This window comes from Pelodiscus sinensis, chromosome 28 (assembly GCF_049634645.1).
Source record: "Pelodiscus sinensis isolate JC-2024 chromosome 28, ASM4963464v1, whole genome shotgun sequence".
Lineage (NCBI taxonomy): Eukaryota > Metazoa > Chordata > Testudines > Trionychidae > Pelodiscus > Pelodiscus sinensis.
In genome coordinates this window covers 593,613-615,572 of record NC_134738.1, presented here as the reverse complement: position 1 = coordinate 615,572, position 21,960 = coordinate 593,613, and the positions used below count along the sequence as shown (strand labels likewise).

The 21,960-nt window shown below is 47.7% G+C and overlaps 1 protein-coding gene across 7 annotated transcripts in view; it reads left to right on the top strand.

Annotated features, from left to right (window-relative positions):
- The window catches only part of SLC23A2 (solute carrier family 23 member 2), a 146,410-nt gene that overhangs the window by 31,736 nt on the left and 92,714 nt on the right, over window positions 1–21,960 (top strand). For 3 of the 7 annotated variants that reach the window (XM_075910856.1, XM_075910858.1, XM_075910862.1), the window contains one exon: window positions 607–672. The exons of 3 other annotated variants lie outside the window; for them this stretch is intronic. The gene's annotated coding sequence lies outside the window, so the exon portion shown is untranslated. Of the gene's footprint in view, window positions 1–606; window positions 673–2,112; window positions 6,941–21,960 lie in introns of those variants that run through there. One more of the 7 variants, XM_075910860.1, reaches the window with a different exon arrangement.

Below are 21,960 nucleotides of genomic sequence, written 5' to 3'. Positions count from 1 at the left end.
TTGTAAAATGAGGATAAATGATACTGCACTCTTTCTGTAAAGTACGTGATCTATGGGTGATGAGCTGTAGATAGTAGCTCAGTGGGATTATTTTTATTTCATCATACACAGTGTTATGTATTCCAGACTAATGACTACATCATCTGGTGTTTGAGCAATACAGAGAATAAAACTTTGGAGCTTGTGGATGATCTTGGATTTTTTTTTCTAGACTGGGGGGTGTTTTTCAGGATACCAGAGAGTATCCCAAAAAAACTCTGCTGTGTCCAGGAAATGCATTTCCTCTTCCAATTTTTTTTCACAGAAGAGCAAATGCGCTCTTTTGGAAGCCCCTGTATTCCTTATTCTACGAGGAAGAAGGGGGCTTTCGAAAGAGGGGTTTTTTTCCCCCAACATTTGGCCCAGTCTAGGCAGGCCAAATGTCGGAAAAGCCTCTTCTGACAAAAGTATCGGAAAAAGCTACACAAACAGATGTTTCTGACAAACAGATGTAGTCTAGACGTACCCTTGAAAAATAAGGTATGCCAAGTGCAGAAGCAAACTGGCAGAATTATTACTGTGATTATTCTATGTCTGAGTTCCATAAATGTTCAACTTTCATTCCAGGGTATACAAATCTGAAAATTGGGTGTGTGCAGCCTCATGTGAATTTCCATTCCACAAATAGCAGAGGTATGTTTTTTTGTGTGTGGAAATAATACACCAGCTACTGTAATTGGTGATTTAATTGTCCTAGGTCATGAATGTATACATTGGATACATCCAGGCCTATGAAAAGATGAGCCTGGGAGCTTAAAGTGGTAACTTTTCTGGATTCAAAATTATGGACTGAATAAAGGGACCAGATTTATGACCCATGACAGCAGTCTGTAACCCACCAGCCTTCCTTTGTCCTACAGAGGTGTTAACTGCCCACTTCACTCGAATCCTCTCTTACAACATGTTAACTCCTTATGGCAAGATTGGGGAACCTTATTTGGGTCAGTGGCCACACAAAGTGAGGCAAAAAAACCCCTCACTTACATGACCCCCTGACCGCGAAGCAGGAAGGCACACCTCACATTTCTCTAGCACGTCAGAGCCTAAGAGGGCTTCTGCTAGTAGATTTTGTCAGCCCCCTGTGCTCTGGGGTGGGGCCAAAAATGAGGGGTTCAATGTTTGGGAGAGGGCTGCTGAGAAGTGGGCTTGGGATGTGGGGTCTGGTGGGGGAGGGAGGGCACTGGAGTGGGTTGTGGTTGCAGGGTCTGGGAGGATGGTAGGGTGCAGGAGCAGGTTGTGGGTGGGAGGTGGAGTGCATGAGTGAAGTGAGGGTGGGAGGTCTGGGCGAGAGGATAGTGCAAGACCAAAGTAGGGTTGAGGGTAGGGATGTTAGAAAGCAGATAAAAGAATAGTTGACTAACCACATGAATTCTTACCTGCTAGTTGACTATTCAAAAGTCCCAGGCGGGGGTGGTAGCCAGTGCACTCTGGTTCCGCTCCTGGGGAGCCCCCTGCCACCCCATGCTGCTGCTTCTGATACAAAGGCAGCAGTTCAGGCTGGCAGGCAGAGACAGTTCATGAGGAGAGTCAGTTTAAAAACCAGCTCCCCTCATAGACCAACTGCCTGCTTCCCCACACTGCTGCCTCTGATACAGGGTCAGCAGCGCACGGTGGCAGCAAGCCCAAGCTTGCCGCGGACAGAATGGGCTCCCCTCCACAGTGGGGAGCTGGTGGTGGGACTCCAGCCCTGGAGGATTGCTGTAGGGTTGAAGCACCAACACTGGCTCCCCAATTCTGGGGGTGGCAGCCCCGAGCCTCAAGGGCTGGATTTTGGCAAGCAGAGGGTTGGATTCGGCCCTGGGCTATAGGTTTCCCACTCCCCATGATAAATGATCTATTCCACGTTGTATTTAGCTGTGGTATTCTAAGTACCTTCTGAAGACCACCTCCAAAGCTTGTCTCTTTCACCAATAGAAGTTGATCAATACAGTTTATTAATACAGATGTTAAAATTTGTATTAAAGTAAATGTGTAACTGCTGAAAATGTCAGCAGCTACCCACGGGGGGGGGGGGGGGGCAGGCACAGAGGCAACAGTGGTGGGAGGCTGCCCCCCACACCAACTGGCTCTCCATGCTGCTGACTGGTACAGGGATATGGGACCCCCCAAAGGAGGATCCTGGAGTGGCCTAGGACAGTGCCCCTCAACCCTCCAGGGGCACCCAAGAGAAGTCTGGGTGTACATCAACACAAAATGTGGAGAAAACTGAAGTTTTGTGTTAAGTTTGACAGCATTTGTATTATTTTTGTACTTTACACACCTCTGATACAGAGGCAGCAGTGAGAGGGAGAGGGAGGGAGATGTGTATAACTACGCACACTAACCAATGAGCCCAAACTCATTGTACGAATCACTTTCTGAATTGAAGAGCAATCCAAGATCTACCTCAAACCCAGATATCCTTGACCCCCTCTGTGCCCCTTCTCCGAGGCCCTGCCCCTGCTCACTCCATCCTTCCTCCCTCCCTACCCTACCCTTTCACCAGGCAGGGGCAGTGGGTTGGGATGCAGGCCCTGGTCTTGGATTAAGGGATTTGGAGTGTAAGAGGTGCTCTGAGCTTACCTTGGGTTAGGCAGTTGGGGTACTGGAGGGAGTTCTAGGTGCAGGCTCTGGGAGAGCATTTGGGTGCAGGGGTACTCGGGGTTAGGGTAGGGTCGTGGGTTGCAGGAGGGGGTTCATGGCTGGGGTAGGGTTTTGGTATGTGGGCTCTAACTGGGCACTGGTTACCTCAGTTGGCTCCTGGGTGGTGGTGCAGTGGAACTAAGGCAGGCTCACCCTTACCCCTGGTCTTGCACCACTCCCAAAAGCAGCCAGCAAACTCCCTCCCAAGTCCTGTTGTGTCCTCTCTCTGCTCTGTGGAAATAGGATACAGGGAAGGACAGGGGGCACCTTGACATCAGCACCCACTTTTGTCTCCCCTGCCCTGCCCAGAAAGCAGGAGGCTTCTGAGGAGACAGTTCCAAGGCAAAGGGCAAAAGATGCACAGCAGTGGGGGGAGAAGCAGCTGAAGAGCAAGCACTTGATAGCCTCTTGGCCAAACCAGTCAGGATCACCTGTCAGAGGTGCCAAGATCTACGATCCTGATCTATTGGTTGGTGACCACTGGTGTAGACGGTTACACTTTGACATCTGTAGTTATTAGCTCACTGCCTTGTCTCTCTAAGGCCATGCCTGCACTAGCGATCTTACAGCAGCTGAATCCTATGTCTGTCAGAAAGGGGTGTGGTTTAGAAAAGATAAGCATACATTGTAAATCATATCATGTTCCAATACTTTGCCTTCATTGTTGTAAAGTTTATTCATGATATTTGTAATTAAACTGTTGTTAAAACCAAGTTTCAGAATTTACTCAATGGGGCTGTATAATTTGCACTGTAGTTTCAGATGGAAATTAGAAGGTAGTATTTCAGAGTTCTGTAAAAGACATACTTTGTGATCTTTGGCAAGCCACTTAATTGCCTCAGTTTCTCCATCTGTAAAAATGTATAATTATAGGTCAGTGGTTCTCGAACTGTGGTCCGTGGCTGCTTCCAAATGGTCTCTGGCCCGAGTTCATCCCCTCCCCTTCTTCCCTCCCTTTCCCTGCAACAGGGAGCCCACTCTGGCACTGCAGTCTCTCAGCCACCTGTGAGGTTGGAGCACCAGTGTGGCTTCCCTCTGGGGGGGTGGGGAAGCCCTTAGTCTCCCCCCTGAACCTGGCTTGTGGGGAAGAAGCGGAGCTAGAAGCAGTTCCACATGCTGCCACTCCTCCACCCCTGGTTGGGAAAACAGCAGCGCACAGATGCGCTGCCTGGAGGATTTCCGCGCTGCTCCCATTGACCAGAATCCAGCCAGTGGGAGTGGTAGGAGGCCGTGTCTGGGAGCGGTGCGTGGCACGAAAACAAGTAAGTGCCCCCCACCCCGTCAAAGCTAGACCCTGCACCCCCAGCTCCCTCAGGCACCCTCTGCTGAGATCCCTCACCCCAGCCTGCTCCTATTACTTCTCCCATGGCCAGACACCCTACCCCCCACTCTGCTCCTGAATCCGCTCTTGCTCTTGCAACTTGCCTTCCGGCCACACACTGTGGATGTGGGAAAGTCAGTGGATGTGATATACTGTACCTTGACTTTAGCAAAGCTTTTGATACGGTCTCCCACAATGTTCTTGCCAGCAAGTTAAGGGAGTATGGATTGGATAAATGGATGGTAAGATGGATAGAAAGCTGGCTAGACTGTCAGGCCCAACGGGTAGTGATCAGTGGCTCGATGTAAGGTTGGCGGTAGGTTTCTAGCGGAGTGCCCAAGGATCTGTTCTAGGATTTGTTCAACATCTTTATTAATGACCTGGATGGAGGGGGTGGATTGCACGCTCAGCAAGTTCACAGATAACACTAAGCTGGGGGGAGAGGTAGATACGCTGGAGGGCAGGGATGAGGGTCCAGAGCGACCTATACAGATTAGAGGATTGGGCCACAAGAAATCTGATGAGGTTCAACAAGGACAATTGTAGAGTCCTGCACTTGGGACGGAAGAATCCCAAGCATTGTTACAGGCTGGGGAGCAAATGGCTAAGTAGCAGTTCAGCAGAAAAGGACCTGAGGATTACAGTGAATGAGAAGCTGGATATGAGTCAACAGTCAATGCATATTAGGGTGCATTCGGAGGAGCATTGCCAGCAGATCCAGAGAAGTGATTATTCCCCTTTATTTGGCTTTGGTGAAGCCACATCTGGAGTTTTGTGTCCAGTTCTAGGCTCTCCACTACAAAAAGGATGTGGACGCATTGGAGAGGGTCCAGCGGAGGGCAACCAAAATGATTAGGGGCTGGAGTGCATGACCTATGTGGAGAGACTGAGGGATTTGGGTTTGTTTAGTCTGCAGAAGAAAAGAGTGATAGGAGATTTAATAGCAGCCTTCAAATTCTTGAAGGGAGGTTCCAAAGAGTCTGGAGAAAGGCTGTTCACAGTAGTGACGGATGGCAGAATGAGGAACAATGGTCTCAAGTTGCACTGGGAGAGGTCCAGGTTGGATATTAGGAAAAACTATTTCACTAGGAGAGTGGTGAAGCACTGGAATGGGTTACCTAGGGAAATAGTGGAGTCTCCATCCCTAGAGATTTTTAAGTCTCGGCTTGAGAAAGCCCTGGCTGGGTTGATTTAGTTGGGATTGGTCCTGCCTAGGGCATGGGGCTGGACTTGATGACCTTCTGAAGTCTCTTCCAGCTCTATGGTTCTATGATTCTATCCATCCCTCTCCCCCCACAGTGTTGGAATGCCAGGGAGTGAGGTGTCTCCATTGGGGGCCACATCAGTGAGGGTTGGCAGATTTTGGTGGGTTTTTTTCTGCTTTTCACTTTCCCCACCTGATTTTTCTGTGGGTCAGTAGCCCTGACCCAAAAAAGGTTCCCATCCCACCATAAAGAAAGACAACATTTAAACCTTTTGTCTTGAACATAAATTAATATTTCACTTAGTTTATCCAACTTCATTTTAAATAAAGATGAGAAAGTTAAAGTTCTTAGCCTGTTTAATACATTCAATTAATATTTCTTTTCTTACTGGTTAAATTAAACCGTTCTCCATAGCTGCAGCACTAGCAAAATGGCTCAGGTGTGATTATGGTGAGTTTCCGTTAGCAGCTGGTGGTCTGTGGAAAGATTTGCATGAGTGGGGTCGGCCATGGCAGTTTGACAAGCACTGTCCTAGGTGGTGGGCAATATGGGCAAGGGGAGGAGGCATTGCCTTCTCAAACAGAATGGGATGGTTCCGCTCAGGCTCTGCAGTGTGACTGGCCGGCCACTTGGAGGGGTGGGGGTCTAAGTACAGGCCAGCTGCCAGCAGCCAGAGCGGGGCTAGGCTCTGGTGGGTGCAGAAGGGGCAGAGCTGGTACTTGTTCTCCCTTCCCCTTGCCCCATTAAGCAATTTATAATATGTACCTGTCTTTACACAGGACTAACATCTTTGGATTATATTTTCTGTAGAAATGCCAATGTGAATATACATAGGACATTTTGTAAACTGCAACAGAGAAATAATTTTAAAAGTATCTTTTAAAATTAGGGTCTAAGTTCATTTTCTATTATTCTGTTTTCAATTTTCCCCGTCATTGGGGCTCAAACATGGAACTTCACTGAACTGATTGGAAAAATGCCTGAACCACATTATATACTTTTCCTTATGGATCTTGGATGGATTTTGTGCTGTAAAATAAGATTTGAGTTGATTAATTTTGTTAACGATTTAGTTAATGATTTAAAGTAATATCTATAAAATATTTTGTACCAGTCATGCAACACATGTTCATTCTGTCCCTCTTCTTTTGCATACTGTGTAAATGAGTTCTCATGTTTTATCCCACAAACTGTGCAACTAACGGTAATAATTACATCAATATTAACAGTAGTTAGTATTGGAAACAGGAGAGGTTGGGGGAGCACATCTGCATGATTATAGCTTTTACAAAACCAGATACTTAAATAGTTGTCCTACTCACTTGGAGGATTTTGGCTAGATTCCACTGGATTTTCTGCTTATAATATTCTAGGATGTCTACAACACTTTATCTACTTTATCAACCACTGCCAGCCTGTTTGTTTCATTAATTTGTATTCTTCCTGCTTTTACTCATAGTGCTACTTACTGTGCATAGTTAAGTTTTCTTGTGATGTCAGAGGCATGTAGTAACAGCTTGTGACCATGTGGTGTCTTCCTGTATTTTTAACTGTTGTGTAATGTAAATAGTGATTCTGATTGGATAAAATAGTTATACAATATAATAAGTCCATCCAGATTATAAAAAACCTTCAGCATGCCTGCATTTTAGTAGAATGCAACTCACGCCCTGCAGTTGCTCTATTACAAAACGGAAGAAACTCAGGTCAGTTGATTGAGAGGCACTGTAGAGATTAGTACAGATTTCTTGAGGTAAGATATTATCTTTGAATTAAAACTGTAAGAGGAAGAACTCAGCTGCTTAAGTTTAGATATTAAATATCCAGTTGATAATTGTCGACATAAAGAACGTAAGATGCAAATGACTGCCAACTATATGACACATTCTTCTGATTTTACAAACTAATATTCAGATCATGTCATTTGGATTTGAGAACTAATTTGCGTAATGTAGAAAATGTATTTGTGACTGCTTTAAAGAGAACTAGGAAGAAATGTTTATGCCATTCTTAATTTGTAATCTGTAGCAATATATTTGCCTACAACCTTAAATTTTTCAAAAACTTTTGAGATGAAAAGCAGTGTGTGTGGAGATAATTCAGTTAGGAATTAAGTTTTACAGAGTTTATCAGAGCATTTTTGGGAGGAAAAAATTGCTTTGGGTTTTTCTTTAAAGAATGTTGAATATTTTAAAACAATAAATAGACGCTTAATGTGTCTCATGTACTTTACAAAGTCAGCTTCTTGACAGATTGAGAACAACCCTAGAAAAGAAGCTTTTAATAATGTGGATAATTATCAGTCTTGATTTCTGTGTGTGAAGTACCCAACTAAAATGAGAGATTTTTGCATTGATTAAACAGTCTCATGCTGACTTTGTGGTGCTATAGTTTCAGAAGGAAACTGAGAACTCTCAGCTTCTGGTGTTCAGAGGAGTGTTAAATACAAGTTGAACCTCTCTAGTCCAGCACCCTTGGGACTTGACCGGTGCCAAACCAGAGAATTTGCCAGACCACAGGAGGTCAATATTGTCTACCAGCATTGCCGGCTTACTGGGCATTTAGGGGTAAATTAGAGCTAAATAACAGCAAAGAATACTGAGAGCCAGGACTGGTGGTTGTAATGGGGCTGCAGGAAACTTGGCCACACCCATGGTAAGTGGCCATCTGGCTAACTAAAATTATACTGTGCCATGGATTTTGCTAGACCCAGGGAGAGCTGGACTGGAGAGGTTCAAGATGTCTTACACATTTACTTACTCTCCTAACAAGGGGATTCTTTCTAACCAAAGATTTGTTTTAAACTAGAAATGATGGTGAGGCTGGTCCTCTCGAACAGTATGGCTTACATCAGGGCTACTCAATTTTGGAAGCTCTGGGGGGGGGGGCCACAATAGTACTCATAGCACATGCCAAGAGCCACAACTTAAGTGTGGTTGCAGGGGTAGGGATAGCTCAGTGGTTTGAGCATTGGCCTGCTAACCACAGGGTTGTGAGTTGAATCTTTGAGGGGGTACTTGGTCCTGCCGTGAGGGCAGAGGATTGGACTAGAAGACCTCTCAAGGTCCCTTCCAGTTCTATGAGATTGGTATATCTTCATAATTCTAAATCCATGTAAATATATATGCAAATAGCTTCCTTCACACTGACAGGTATGAATACAATGATTAAGGCTAAACTACATCACACAGGCCCTGTTTAAGTCAGTTGTGCTGATATTAATAAAATGCAATGTTTTCCTGATTTCCACCCTTATGACAGCACTTTTAATGAGCAATGACAGTCTAGGAATTTAACTACTAAAACACATGTCAACAGCAGACCATTGTATTGACTCGCTATTGTAGAGCGTGTTCCCTGTGGAGGCCATGTTCAAAGGATCCCACTCCCGGGCTGTGTGTGTTGAGCCCTGCATAAACCCAAACTACACCACAGACCATAAACAAATGGCTCGTGGGCCGCGTGTTGAGTAGCCAGGGCTTACATTAAACTGCCATGCAGAAATATAGGATAAAGTTAAACAAATAATGTTTACTCCCTATGCTGTCAGGAGTCTTCTTGAATGCATGAACAGGATTTAATAAACTGTGTAGTTTCTTAGAGGATATCAAGATTTTTAAATTCACAAATAACTACGGGGTGGTGCCCCCTGCTTACTGCGCTCGCCAACCCCTTCCCCCAGGAGTAGGAAGCCCCGGCTCGGCCCCTGGCTGCCGAGGAAGGCCAGGTTGAGGCGTAGCAGCCTTGGCCTGCCCTGCCTCTCTCCTCTCCAGCTGCCGGGGGTGGGGGTTGGGCAGGACTGAGACTGGCCCAGATCCCTCTTTCCGATTGCTGGACCCAGGCTACGGTTGGCCTAGCTCTCTCCCTCTGGCCGCTGGGGAGGGGGGAAGTTGGGCTGGCATGAGGCTGGCCTAGCCCTGCCCACCTGGCAGGGAGGGGGGAGGGGGCACAGCTCTGGGCCCCCCACCGGTGAAGGGCAAGGCTGCACAGCCCCCTTGGGATGCCGCATGTGTCTTGAGTGCCACCGCCCTCCCCCCCAACCCCACAAGGCTCTGTGGCTCCCATGCACCCCTCTCTGTGTGCCCCCAACTCTCCCGAACCCCACCCGAGCCCCCAAGAGGTCACATGGCTCCCATGTGTGCCCCCGAGCTCCCACATGCCTCTCCTCCCCTGCCCTAGATAGCAAAGGAGCTGCTCAGTTCAATTTAAATTCCAGCCGCTACCCGCCCACATGGCGGCTGCCAGAGGGACACTCAGAGGCCGGGAATGTGTAGGGGCGGGATTAACTATGGAGCCGAGAGGGGAGGGGTTAACCCTCAGCCCCTGTGGCGTGGAGCTGGTAGCACGGGAGGAGGAGGCCATGTGACAGCACCACTCTGTCTTCCTGCAGGAAAAACCTTTTTTAAAGTGTAGTAAGATTATGTAGCACAGTGGTCCCCAAACTTTTAGCACTGTCGGGTACCTGGGGGTCTTAGTCTTCTGCCACAACACTCTTGTACCATTCACACTCTGCAAATCTGTGTCCTGAGCCCATCATACTCCCAACCTTCCTGTCTTGAGCCCCTCACACACTCCAACCCTCATATCCACAAGCCTGTGGCTTGCTCAGCACCTCAACTCTCCTCCTGAGCCCAACACTCCCCAACCTGGAGCCCCCTCTTTGAGCCAGTATCCCTTTCTCCACATCCTCCTGCACCCAAATTCCCTCCCAGACCTTGCACCTCTAACCCTTTCACACATCTAAATCCCTCATTCACAACCCCAGAGCCCCGTGAGGGTTGCAGGAGTTTTTCCTGGAAACACACTCTTTTGGCAGCCCCTGTATTCCTCGTTCCACAAGGAATAAAGGGGCTTCCAAAAGAAGGGGGTTTTCTGACATTTGGCCCAGTCTAGACGGGCCAAATGTCAGAAAAATTTCTTCGCAACAGAAGGATCCAAAAAAAGTGGCAGTGTAGCCTTACCCTGAGAGTGGATAAGGGCCGGGGATAGCAAGTGATGGAGAGAAGGGGAACGGAGATGGTGGGGCTTCAAGGAGGAGGTGGGGCCTTGGGGAAGGGGAGGGGTAGATCTTGGCTTGTCCTGACATTTAAAAAGTGATTTTTGGTGTAAAAAGATTGGAGACCACTGGTCTAGAAAACATGACTTGGGAGGGAAGACTGAAAGAATTGGGCTTGTTTAGTTTAGAAAAGAGAAGACCGAGAGGGGAGATGATAGCAGTTTTCAAGTATCTAAAAGGGTGTTACAGGGAGGAGGGAGAAAAATTGTTCTCCTTGGCCTCTGATGATAGGGCAAGAAGCAATAGGCTTAAACTGCAGCAAGGGAAATTTAGGGTGGACATTAGGAAAATCTTCCTACTTCTCAAGGTGGTTAAACACTTGAATAAATTGCCTAGGGAGGTTGCGGAATCTCTATCTCTGGAGATATTTAAAAGCAGGTTAGATATCTGTCGGGGCGGTTTAGGCAGTTCTTGGTCCTGCCGTGAGGGCAAGGGACTGGACTTGATGACCTCTCAAGGTTCCTTCCAGTTCTAGTATTCTATGATTTCAGTAATGATACATGCAACATAGAGGAAATAATATTTTTTCATCGGAGAGTGTCCTCGTGGGTGCTCCACTACAGGTGTCGGGTCCTGTCCTGGTGCCGCAGGTCGGAGACTCGTTAGCCGTGGTCCAGCCAGACCGCACATGTGCGGTGGCGTCATGTGCCTTTCGTGCCATTTGTGAGTGTGCGCACGGTCCCGCCAGTTCATCCATATTCGCAGGCGGAGAGAACTGTCTCTCCTCAAACATGAGGAAAAAAATAGAGTAGAATTATCACAAAGTTTATTGTTAGTCATAGTTTAGTTCATAGTAATAGTGTTACTTATTGTTAGTTGGTGTTACTTGTTGTTTAAAAAAATTTCTTCTTATTATATACAGGAGTTGATATATAGTTCTCTTAGCCTTAAAATAATATTAGAAATGCTGGGGTCACCTGGTTTCAAAAAGTGTACAAAGTGCCGTGATCCTATGCCCTTGTTGGACGGGCATGCGAGATGCATTAAGTGCCTGGGTGAGGGGCACATCCCTCAAAAATGCCTGCACTGCACTAAATTAACAGCATGGAGCAGAAGAGATCGCGAAATACGATTAAAAATGCTGCTCTTTAACAAAGCCATGCAGCTGCCACAAACGGATCCCGCCGGACGACTGAGATCACCACACAGGGCTAGATCCCTGCAGGAACCTCTTGCGGCAAAGAAAAGGCCTTCCCCTCCCTGCCACACGGCTTCAAGGAGACTGTGTGTGGGAGACAAACCGGGCACTTCAGGAATGGCTTCCAGTCGCCATACTGAAAGGGACAACCCAAGCCGAAGTGCGTCCGTGCCATGTCCTATGCTCGCTGGAGAATCGGCACCGGCTGTCTCTGCGGTGCCTACGGCGAAATTGGCAGCGGAGCCGAGAAAACAAGCCCCAACATCGGCACCATCTAGAGCAGCACCGCCTCGCATGGCACCGCAAATGATTTCGGCACCGAGTCCGCTGGCACAGACCAAGGCATTGAGTCAAGTGGCACTGGTTCCGGCACTGAATCCGCCAGCACCGACTCCCAGCTCGGCACCGAGCATTACGGCTCCCCCTGTCACATTGGTGCCGAGTGCTGCGGCACTGCACTTCTCCCACTGCCTCACAGGTACCCCAAGTAACAGCACCGACACAGACGACACTGGAGAAGGCTAGACGCAAATCTAGGAGACTGATAACTTTATCTCCTAGCCCGGAACCAGCGTCCCTTTCTCCTCGGCCTCAATCTCTGTCTCCACCCCCTTCCGTGCAATCGGCACATGTCGATCATACTGTAATAGTGTTGTATCACACTCTCTCATTGGTATTCACCATCACCCTACTGACACTATAGCGGCTCTCAAACTCCAACATATTCAAGAGGTAGATCTTGCTTAACTAGATCACCCACTAGATCATACTACTCCAGACATTACTCATACAGGAGAAGGTACTCTCTTTATTATTCCCCCAGAAGACACTACCACAATTGATATGATGAGAACCGCGACTATCATAGATGACACGGCCATTCTAGGGATCGATCCTGCTCACGATCGTCTCAACTCCAGGAATACCATTGTTCTCGCAGCACTGACAGGTTACACTAGTACCAGCACATCAACCAGAGCTGTAGGACACCCAGACGCCACAGCAGCAACAGTTGAGTGCAGTCACCTACTGACCAGTCCTCCTCTTTCCAGATGATGTGGTTTTTCCTGGTGATTCATCACCAACAGATGACATTTGATAGTTCCATGAGCTATTTAAATGAGTGGCTGACATGCAGGAGGTGCAACTTGTCAAAGTGCAGCTGAAGGAACATCGTCTGCTGAAAAATCTCCAACCATCACAAAAATCTAAAATGACGCTACCGCTCTGACGCGATCCTTGAGATTGCTAACGAAATATGGTAAAATCCAGCTTCCTCTCAACCAACTAATAAGTGAGTGGACAAAAAAAATATTTTGTGCCCTCGAAGGGCATGGAATTTCTATTCACACATCCCCAGCCCAATTCACTGGTGATGGATGCAGCCCAACAATGGGCTAAAACGCCCCAATACAAGAACCCAGCTTAAGACAAAGAGAGCAAACGCCTAGATTTGTTCCGAAGAAAAGTCTACTCTTCCGCGATGCTAACCCTCAGAATGGCGAATTATACAGCTCTCTTGTCAAATCAAACTTTGACAATTATACAACACTGGTGACGCTCCTAGACCATCTTCCTGAGGATAAGCGTCAACTTCTTAAGTCAGTAGTGCAAGAGAGGTATACATTGCCTAGGATAGCATTGCAGATTGCCTTAGACATAGCAGGTACGGCGGCATGTACCACAGCAACTTCTGTGGTAATGCGTAGATAATCATGGCTCCAGATGTCTGCTGTCCCTAAAGAATTGCAATCTAAGGTAGAGGACTTGCCTTTTGACAGACAGAGTCTATTTACAGAGAACACAGATCGGGTACTGAACTCAGGTAAAGACTCAAGGACAACTCCACTGTATCTCAGCAAGTGCTGTACACCATATTATAGACAGAGGCTCTTCTCTTATGCAGCATCAAGGCCTAGACAATATGACCAAGACAACAAAAATGGTGCCCTCTGTCCAACAGAATGCCCAGTTCCCAAAACAACCGACAGCCAGTTTGACAGAATGATTGAGGAACTACAGACCATCCCCCTCAAATACCAGCCAGAGTCGAGGAAGCTATTTCACCACAGACTACGACTAAACAAGCAAAGGTGGTTTGCTATCACCACTGACCGGTGGGTCCTAGAGCTAGTGTCATCCAGCTTACACGATCCTTTTCCTTCCTCTTTTCCCAACCAGCCCTCCCTCCCCGTCCCTCTTCAGGGACCCATCTCATGAAGACCTCCTGATGCAAGAGGTCTTGCACCTAATACATATTGGCGCTGTGGAGACAGTCCCACACTAGTTTCAGGGCAACAGGTTCTATTCTCATTATTTCCTAACAAAGAAAAAATCAGGGGGATGGAGACCCATCCTGGACCTCAGAGGACTCAACCGGTATCTTCGAAAAGCCAGATTCAAGATTGTGACCGTTAGCTTCCATTATTCCAGCACTCAACAGTGGGGATTGGTTTACATCCTTCGACCTACAAGACATGTACTTTCATGTGACAAGGCACCCGGACGTTTCCTGAGCTTTCTCGTAGATATGGACCACTTCCAGTGCAGGGTCCTCCCATTTGGCCTATCATCAGCACCCAGAGTCTTCTCCTAGACTCTCTCAGTGGTAGTAGGACACCTACACAGACACGGCATTATGATATTTCCATATCTAGACGACTGCCTGGTCAAAGCGCACTCCCTCGAACAGGCGATACACGCAACACACGCTACAAGGATGTTATTTGAGATGCTTGAGCTAGTGATCAACTTCCCAAAGTCATCCCTTACACCTCAGAAATCCCTCGAGTTCATTGGGGCCTGGTTAGATTCTACGACAGCCAAGGCTTATCTCCCTATAACCAGATTCCACGCCATACGGATCCTTGTTCAAGCTGTTTGCATCAGCCCAAAGATATCCATACTTACCTGCTTGCAGCTCATGGGACACATGGCGGCGACCACTTATGTAGTCCCACACGCAAGATTACACCTCAGGTGCTTTCAGCATTGGGTAGCCTCTATCGTCCAGGCAATCAGGACATACACAGAACAGGATCAGTACCTATCACAGTGAAAGACTCCCTGGCGAGGTGGACATCCCCGAACAATATGGTCAAAGGTGTCCTCTTTCACCGACCACAGCCTACAGTACAAGTTACCACAGATGCTTCCCTCCTGGGATGGGAGCCCACTGTGCAGGAGCCCATGCTCAAGGCAAATGGACTCCTCAAGAATCTCTCCAGCACATAAATTTCCTGGAACTAAGGGCAGTATTCAATGTGTGCAAATGATTCACCACCATTATTTGCGGTTGCCCTATTCAAATCTTGACCGACAACATAACTGCAGTTTACTATATTAACCGTCAAGGTGGAGCACGATCGAAAACTCTATGTACAGAGGTGATGGAGTTATGGAACTGGTGCATTCACCACCAAGTCACAATCCTAGCTTCATACCTCCCTGGCAGGGACAACATCATTGCTGACACGCTCAGCAGACAATTCCTTCCCCAACACGAATGTGAACTCAATCACAACATAGCACGACACATCTTCCAATGGTGGGGTTACCCCACCATTAAGTTATTTGCAACGCAAAGTTCCCCAAATACTGCTCCAGAGCGGGTGTTGGACCAAAGTCACTCGGGGGCGCATTCCTATTGGATTGGGGCAGCCATCTGCTTTATGCCTTCCCTCCCATTCCTCTTCTTCCACGAGTGATAGAGAAGATTTTAACAGACAGGACTACAGTTATACTAATAGCTCCCTTTTGGCCCAGACAGACGTGGCTCCCGATCCTTTTTCAAATGTCTCTGCATCCTCCATACCGTCTACTGGGACAACGCGACCTGCTGACACACCGAGAGTCAACCATGGTGCACCTACACATCGACTGGCTACACCTTACAGCATGGCTCCTAGCTGGTTCCAAAATGTAGAACTCCTCTGTTCCCAGGAAGTACAACATGTGCTCATACATAGCAGGTGCGATTCTATGCGAACAACTTACCTGCAAAAATGGCATCATTTCCACACCTGGTGTGCTGCTAATGACTTGGACCCACTCTCTATCCCGATTCATTGCATCCTTGAGTACATTCTCCACCTTCAACAGTCAGGCTTGGCGTTACCATCCATAGAAGTCCATCTCTGCCTTTAGACAGGCGGTAGAAGGTTACTCGATTTTTTCTTCCATCCCATGACCAAATGTTTTCTGAAAGGTCTCCATAACCTGTACCCACCTAGGAGAGAACCTCCACTCCTGTGGGACTTAGAACTAGTTTTAGACACACTTACATATCCCCCATTTGAGCCTTTAGCTATCTGTGACATGCCAACGCTCACCATGAAACTTGACTTCCTGCTAGCAATCACATCCGCACATCAGGTAGGTGAGTTGGCGGCGCTCTCGGCCACACCACCTTACACCCTGTTCACCAGCCAGGGGGTCATACTTCGCCCGCACCCGAACTTCTTGCTGAAGGTCAACTCGGATTTTCATATTAATGAGCCCATAGTCCTGACAACATTTTATCCCAAACCCCACTCTTCTATACATGAAGCATGCCTACATACATTAGATGGTCTCAGGGCTCTAGCCTTTTATATTGAGAGAACACACACTCATTGGCAGTCTCAACGATTGCTCATTTCTACCGTGGAACGCTCTAAGGGAAAACCATTGTCAGCTCAGCGCATTTCCAACCTGGTTGTAAACTGCATTTCTCAATGCTACTCTTTACTTAACAGACCCCTTCCGGGCACAATAAGAGCTCACTCAACCAGGGCAATGGCTACATCTGTAGCATTTCTCAAAGGGGTCCCATTGCAAGACATCTGTCGCACAGCAACGTGGTCTTCGAACTTTGCATTTGCCAAACATTATGCCATTGATGCACTCATGCGTGACTCGGCAGTTGCCTCTGTAGTACTCACTACGTTGAAGAGATCATAATGGAAATTCCCAACTCCATAGCACAGACTTCTGCTCTGTAGTCACCTGTAGTGGACCATGGGGACACTCCCTGAAGAAGAGGAGGAAGTTACTCACCTAGTGCAGTAACGATGGTTCTTCGAGGTGGGTGTCCCCGTGGGTGCTCTATGACCTGTCCTCCCTGCTTCGGTCTCTTCCTTTCTATTTTTCAGATATGAGCCGATTAGGAGGAACTAGCAGGAGCCGGACTACACGCACACTCACAAACGGTGTGAAAGGCATGTGATGCCGCTGCGCATGCGCAGTCCTACTGGACCACGGCTAACGAGTCTCCGACCTGCGGTGGCAGGATGGGACCTGACACCTGTAGTGGAGCACTCACAGGGACACTCATCTCAAAGAACTGTCATTACTGCACAAGGCGAATAACTTCCTCTTTCAGTACTTTTTTTGAATTTTAATGTATTATTTTAGAGATGGGGTGACCAGAGTTGCACCTGGTATTTAAGGTACCATGACTTATATGTATTGGCATTATGCTATTTTCTGCCTTATTGATCTGTCTTATTCCTAATGGTTCCTGACATTCTGTTTTTTGATTGCTGCTGCACTTTCCAGAGAACTGTCCAGGATGACTTGAGTGGGATTTCTTGAGTGTTAACAGCTAATTTAGACCCCATCATCTTGCACGTTGCATGATCTCTCGTGTCACAGTGGTCTAGGACTTTTGGCACGGCATAGATTATTGTGATTATGAAATTTCACCTGTGTGGTATACAAAGTCAAAATGGTTGAGAATTTAAAAGCTGGACAGTAATAGACCATAAAATCCAGTGATAATTCAGCCTGGTGATATCTGACTAAAAAGAGCTGTCAGCCATATTTGTAATTGCTTCCATTGCTACACAGTAGGGCCACATCTGCACTGTGAGATAAGCTTGAATTGAATATGGTTGATTTCTGAGTACTCGATTTTGCAAAGTTGAAGGTCCATGTCCTCACTGCAGGGAAGAATCGAATATAGTCTGAAGTAGCACATCCCCATTAGAGAGCCTACTGTCAACTCAGGGAGCGATACTCGGTGGATAGCTTTGCATTCCGAGCGATGGTCCTAGAGCTCACTGGTACCAAAACTCTGCAACAGGTGGTTATGAGCTCATGTTGTCAGTGTCCCATAATGCATTTGTCTAGTCCCTCCCCCCTTGCATGAGATCAGCTGGAAGCAGTATGCTCTAGGGATGTGAAATTTCAATTAATCAGCTAATTGAGTAGTCAATGGAATTTCCATCGGCTACTCGATTGGTTGATAAAGGGGAGCCACGCCTCAGCCTTTTAAATGGGCAGCTCTTACTACATTTAAAAGGCAGAAGAACAGAGGGGAACTGCAACTTCAGTGTTGGAATGTAGCAAGAGCCTCTAAGCAGTCCCCCACTCAACCCGTGTTCCCACTATGGCCCTTCAGCCTTTGAAATGTATATTTCAAAAGCAGAAGCACAGCAGTCAGAACTGGTGTGAGTGGGGAGTGCTTTCGTCTGTGTTCGTGCTATTTCCCCGCTGTGCCTCTGCCTCCCCGCCACCTGCAGAGACAGTGCTGGTGGGAACTGGCTTTTAAACTCTCCCTCTCTTCCTCCCGCTGTCTGCCTCTGATAGAGGCAGCAAGGCTGGGGGGAAGCGACTAGTTGAGTCACTGCTCACCTATCCGATAAGCTTATGCTTATCTTATAGTTGACTAGTCACTTACATCCCTAGTGTACTCATGCCTTTTTCTGCCCTGGTTTCCCACACAGACACTGTAACAGCATGAGCATGGATCCCAGTTTGCAGCAAGTCGTAGTTATATTTGTGTGTGCTGTGATGCGCCTAATGGCACATTGCTTCAGGAGTGTGCGCATGTTGCTCCACCAGTAAGAGGACAAGGACGAATCTTGGCTTGGCATGGAGTCGCTGCTCATGCAAGTCCTGGTGCTAATGCAAGTGCAGCTGCCAGTCAATCCTGTGGACACAGTGGTACGCCGGTTCTGGAGCTGTGAGAAAAACACAGACCGGTGGGACCACATTGTAATGCAGACATGGGATGATCAGCAGTGGCTGCAGCACTTCTGAATGCACAAGGCCACTTTCTTGGAACTTTTGGAATGGCTTTCCCCTTCCCTGAGGTGCCAGAATACCGGAATGAGACCCGCTGTGACCCTGGAGAAGTGCGTGGCAATCACCCTCTGGAAGCTTGCAGGCCAGACAGCAGTGGGGAGTGGGGAAATCTACAGTGGGGGCTGTTGTCATACAAGTAGTCAAGGTAGTCAACACCATTCTGCTACTGAGAGTGGTGACTCTGGGAAACATGGATACCATAGTGGATGGCTTTGCTGTGATGGCGTTCCCTAACTGGTGGGGCGATAGACAAAATACGCATCCCCATCTTGGCACCCAACCACCTTGCCAAGAGGTACATAAACTGCAAGGGTACTTCTCTATGGTGCTACAGGCACTGGTGGATCACAAGGGCCGTTTCACCGACATCTATGTAGGATGGCTGGAAAGGTGCATGATATGCACATCTCTGGGAACTGCTACCTCTTCAAAAATGTGCATGCTGGAACTTTTTTCCCAGACAGAAATATCAGAATCAAAGAGGTAGAAATACCTATTGTGATCTTTGGTGACACAGCCTACCTCTTGCTCCAATGGCTCATGAAGCTGTACACAGGCAACCTGGACCCCAGCAAGGAGGAGTTCAACTACAGGCTGAGCAAGTGCAGAATGATGATTGAATGTGCTTTTGGACATTTAAAGGGAAGGTTTAGGAGTCTCCTAACTCGGTTGGACCTCAACAAATGCAACATTCCCTTTGTTGTCGCAGCCTTTTGTGTGCTCCATAATCATAGCAAGAGCAAGAGGGAAACTTATCTGGCAGGGTGGGGTGTTGAAGTAGAGTACCTAGGCAGAGTGTGTGAGCAGCTGGACATGAGGGTGATAAGGAGAGCAGAGCATGGAGCAGCGCAAATCAGAGAGGCTTTGAAGGACCGTTTTATGAATGTCCAGTTCTGAGAGTCTTCCATGTTGCTCACAACAAATTGCCCCTGTATTCCCCATGTTTTCCTTTAATCCTCCACCTCACCCATACAGTTCAAGCAATAAAGAGACTGTTGTTCAAAGAACATGAGTTTTTATTTGGGGAAAGCAGCTGGGAAATCAAAGAAATAGGAACCTGAAGCGGAGAGAGGTTCAGGAATGGGAGTGGGACTGCCTTCTACCTCCTAAGGTGCTGGAGGGTAAAGTGGCCTCTGCGTTCTCTCCCCACATCCTGAGGCCCCAGCGGATCCTAGTGACTTTGGGAGTGGAAGCAGTAGGGCTGAGGGAGGAGGGACTGGTGTCATTGAGGTTGTGGGAGGAGTCCCTTTCCAGACATGCTGCGGGGAGCTCCATCACAGCTGTCAGGGAGGCAAAGAGGGTGTCCTGCTGCCTCACCTGTTGCTCCTTGGTGGCTCTCCTCTCCTGGTGTTCAGCAATCCAGTCCTGCTGCTTTGCCTGCATCTCCTGCATGAGGGAGTTCGTGCACGCCATTTGCTCCCTTGTGCGTTTTCACCTGTGGATCTGAGCCAGGGAAGCAGATGCTGGAAAGGGGGGAGTACGCAGTGAGCTGGCTGCAGTTCTTGCTGCAATGAAAAGTTACAAGGGCATACATTCCAGCAGATGCCTTGTTTTAAGCCTACCCCTAATCTATTAGCCTACGCCAAAGATCTCTGCAAAGACAATGGAAATGTGTTCTGTGCAATGCCAAGTGTTTGCTTTAAAGGGAACTCTTCACAACAGGTGCACAGAGTTCTCAGGGGAGCATCTGGACACATGCAGTTTGGAGGCAGGCAAGTAAGGTAAGAGCCCAGCCAGGACAAGAGCCTGCAGGTTGCAGGAGAAGGGATGGGAGAGGATAGCTTCCCTCTATGTCCAGCATACCTGGCTTTGCAGCACAGTGCTACCTTCCCAGTGTTCAGGAGCCTGCAAGGGAGGGAGTTCAAGTGGATGGTAGAACAGGCCAGGGTTGCTTCCCTCTGTCCAGCACATGCAGCTTTTCGGGGAAATGCTACTTTCCCAGCCCCTGGCGACGGGGTGTCCAGCACACATGGCTTCTTGGGGAGAGTGCTAATAGCTTTCCCTCCTACTTCGTCCAGATTGCCACTAGAATCTCACAGAGAGTAGATATTGACTGAATGTGGCCATAAACCTGGGCCTTATGCTGCAATGCTTTGTGGTTCAGTTGACTCCAGACCACTTACTGGTGTCCTACCATGGAGGACAGAATGAGGCTGGCCTCCCCAAAAACCTTGTGAGAAGGATCAAAGAGTTCCTAGCTGAGAGCTTCCTGGAGATGTGCAGGCAAGACTCCTGCTCCATCTCTAGACTTGTTAACAAGCTGTTCTGGGCCCACTGCACCCAACTGCCTGAAGCCACTTGTAGTAGAAAAAAAATTTGTGAACCCACCAGAAGGGCATGCTACCCAGAGTCGGTGCTCGTCTGGGAAATGTCCTGGGAGGAGGGGACTGGCTCCAGTGAACAGATCTTAGCTGGCCAGTCTCCTCCTCTGCCATCACACTGTCCTCCATGCTGACGCCAGGAATGTCTTGGCCAGACTCCACGGTCACACTTGGGAAGCTGGTCCTCCCCTCTTTTTCCCCGAATCATATACAGCTGTTCATAGAAGCGGCATCTGTGAGATGCTGCACCAGACCGTGCATTAGCTGCCTCCTACTTGTGGTAGAATTGCCTCAGCTCGTTGATTTTTGACTTGGCACTGCGGGGCATCCCTGGAGTAGCCTTTAACTCCCAGGCAGCTTGTGATCTTCACATAAATGTCCGTGTTCCGCTTGATGGTTCATAGCTCGCAGAGAATGGATTCATCTCCCCATGCCTCTGTGAGGTGCAAGGTCTCCTGGATACTCCACACTGGAACTTTTCTGTGCCCCTGGGAACTGGAGCCTGTGGGAGCAGAAGTATTGGAAATCTTTGCAGTCTTTGAATTGGTCAAAGTCTTCTCCACGTGTGCTGTGGTGTACTACTTGCTCTGAGATGTCCAATTTTCCCAGGGCTTTTTTTGTTCACCTGGAGAGCAATAGAGGTGCAAGTTCTGGCCAGAGCAGTCAAAGCAGGGAACTTTGGCCTTGGCTTCCGCCAGTGCAGTCTCTACACTACTTTAACTTGACCATGCAAGGTCGTGAATGAAACCGGCTTGGTAGTGCAGACACATAATTTAGAAAGTCAACCATATACGGCTATATTCAGTATAAACTTCTAGTGTAGACCAGGCCTTGGCTTTGTCTATATCAGCACTCTCACCACTCGTTTTTAACTTGTAACTTAGCTAAACTGTTGGAGAGCTACTGTATTAAACAATTATTGTAATACTTGTCAACATAACTGCAGGTTAATCCTTTTACAGTGCCCCCAAAACTAAACTTCTAGTCGAAATAGTATTTGTTTTTTAAAAATCTTTCATAACTTGTCATGGACTTTTATGGTGGAATTAAATTTTTACACTCCAGCAAAGAAGTACTTCGTTTTAAAAACCAGAATGCTACAGGCTGAACGAGGCTATTGGATAACACAACTTTTATTATTTACGATAGTGCCTGAAGGCCTTAAGCTCATGTGACAGCTCCATTGTGAT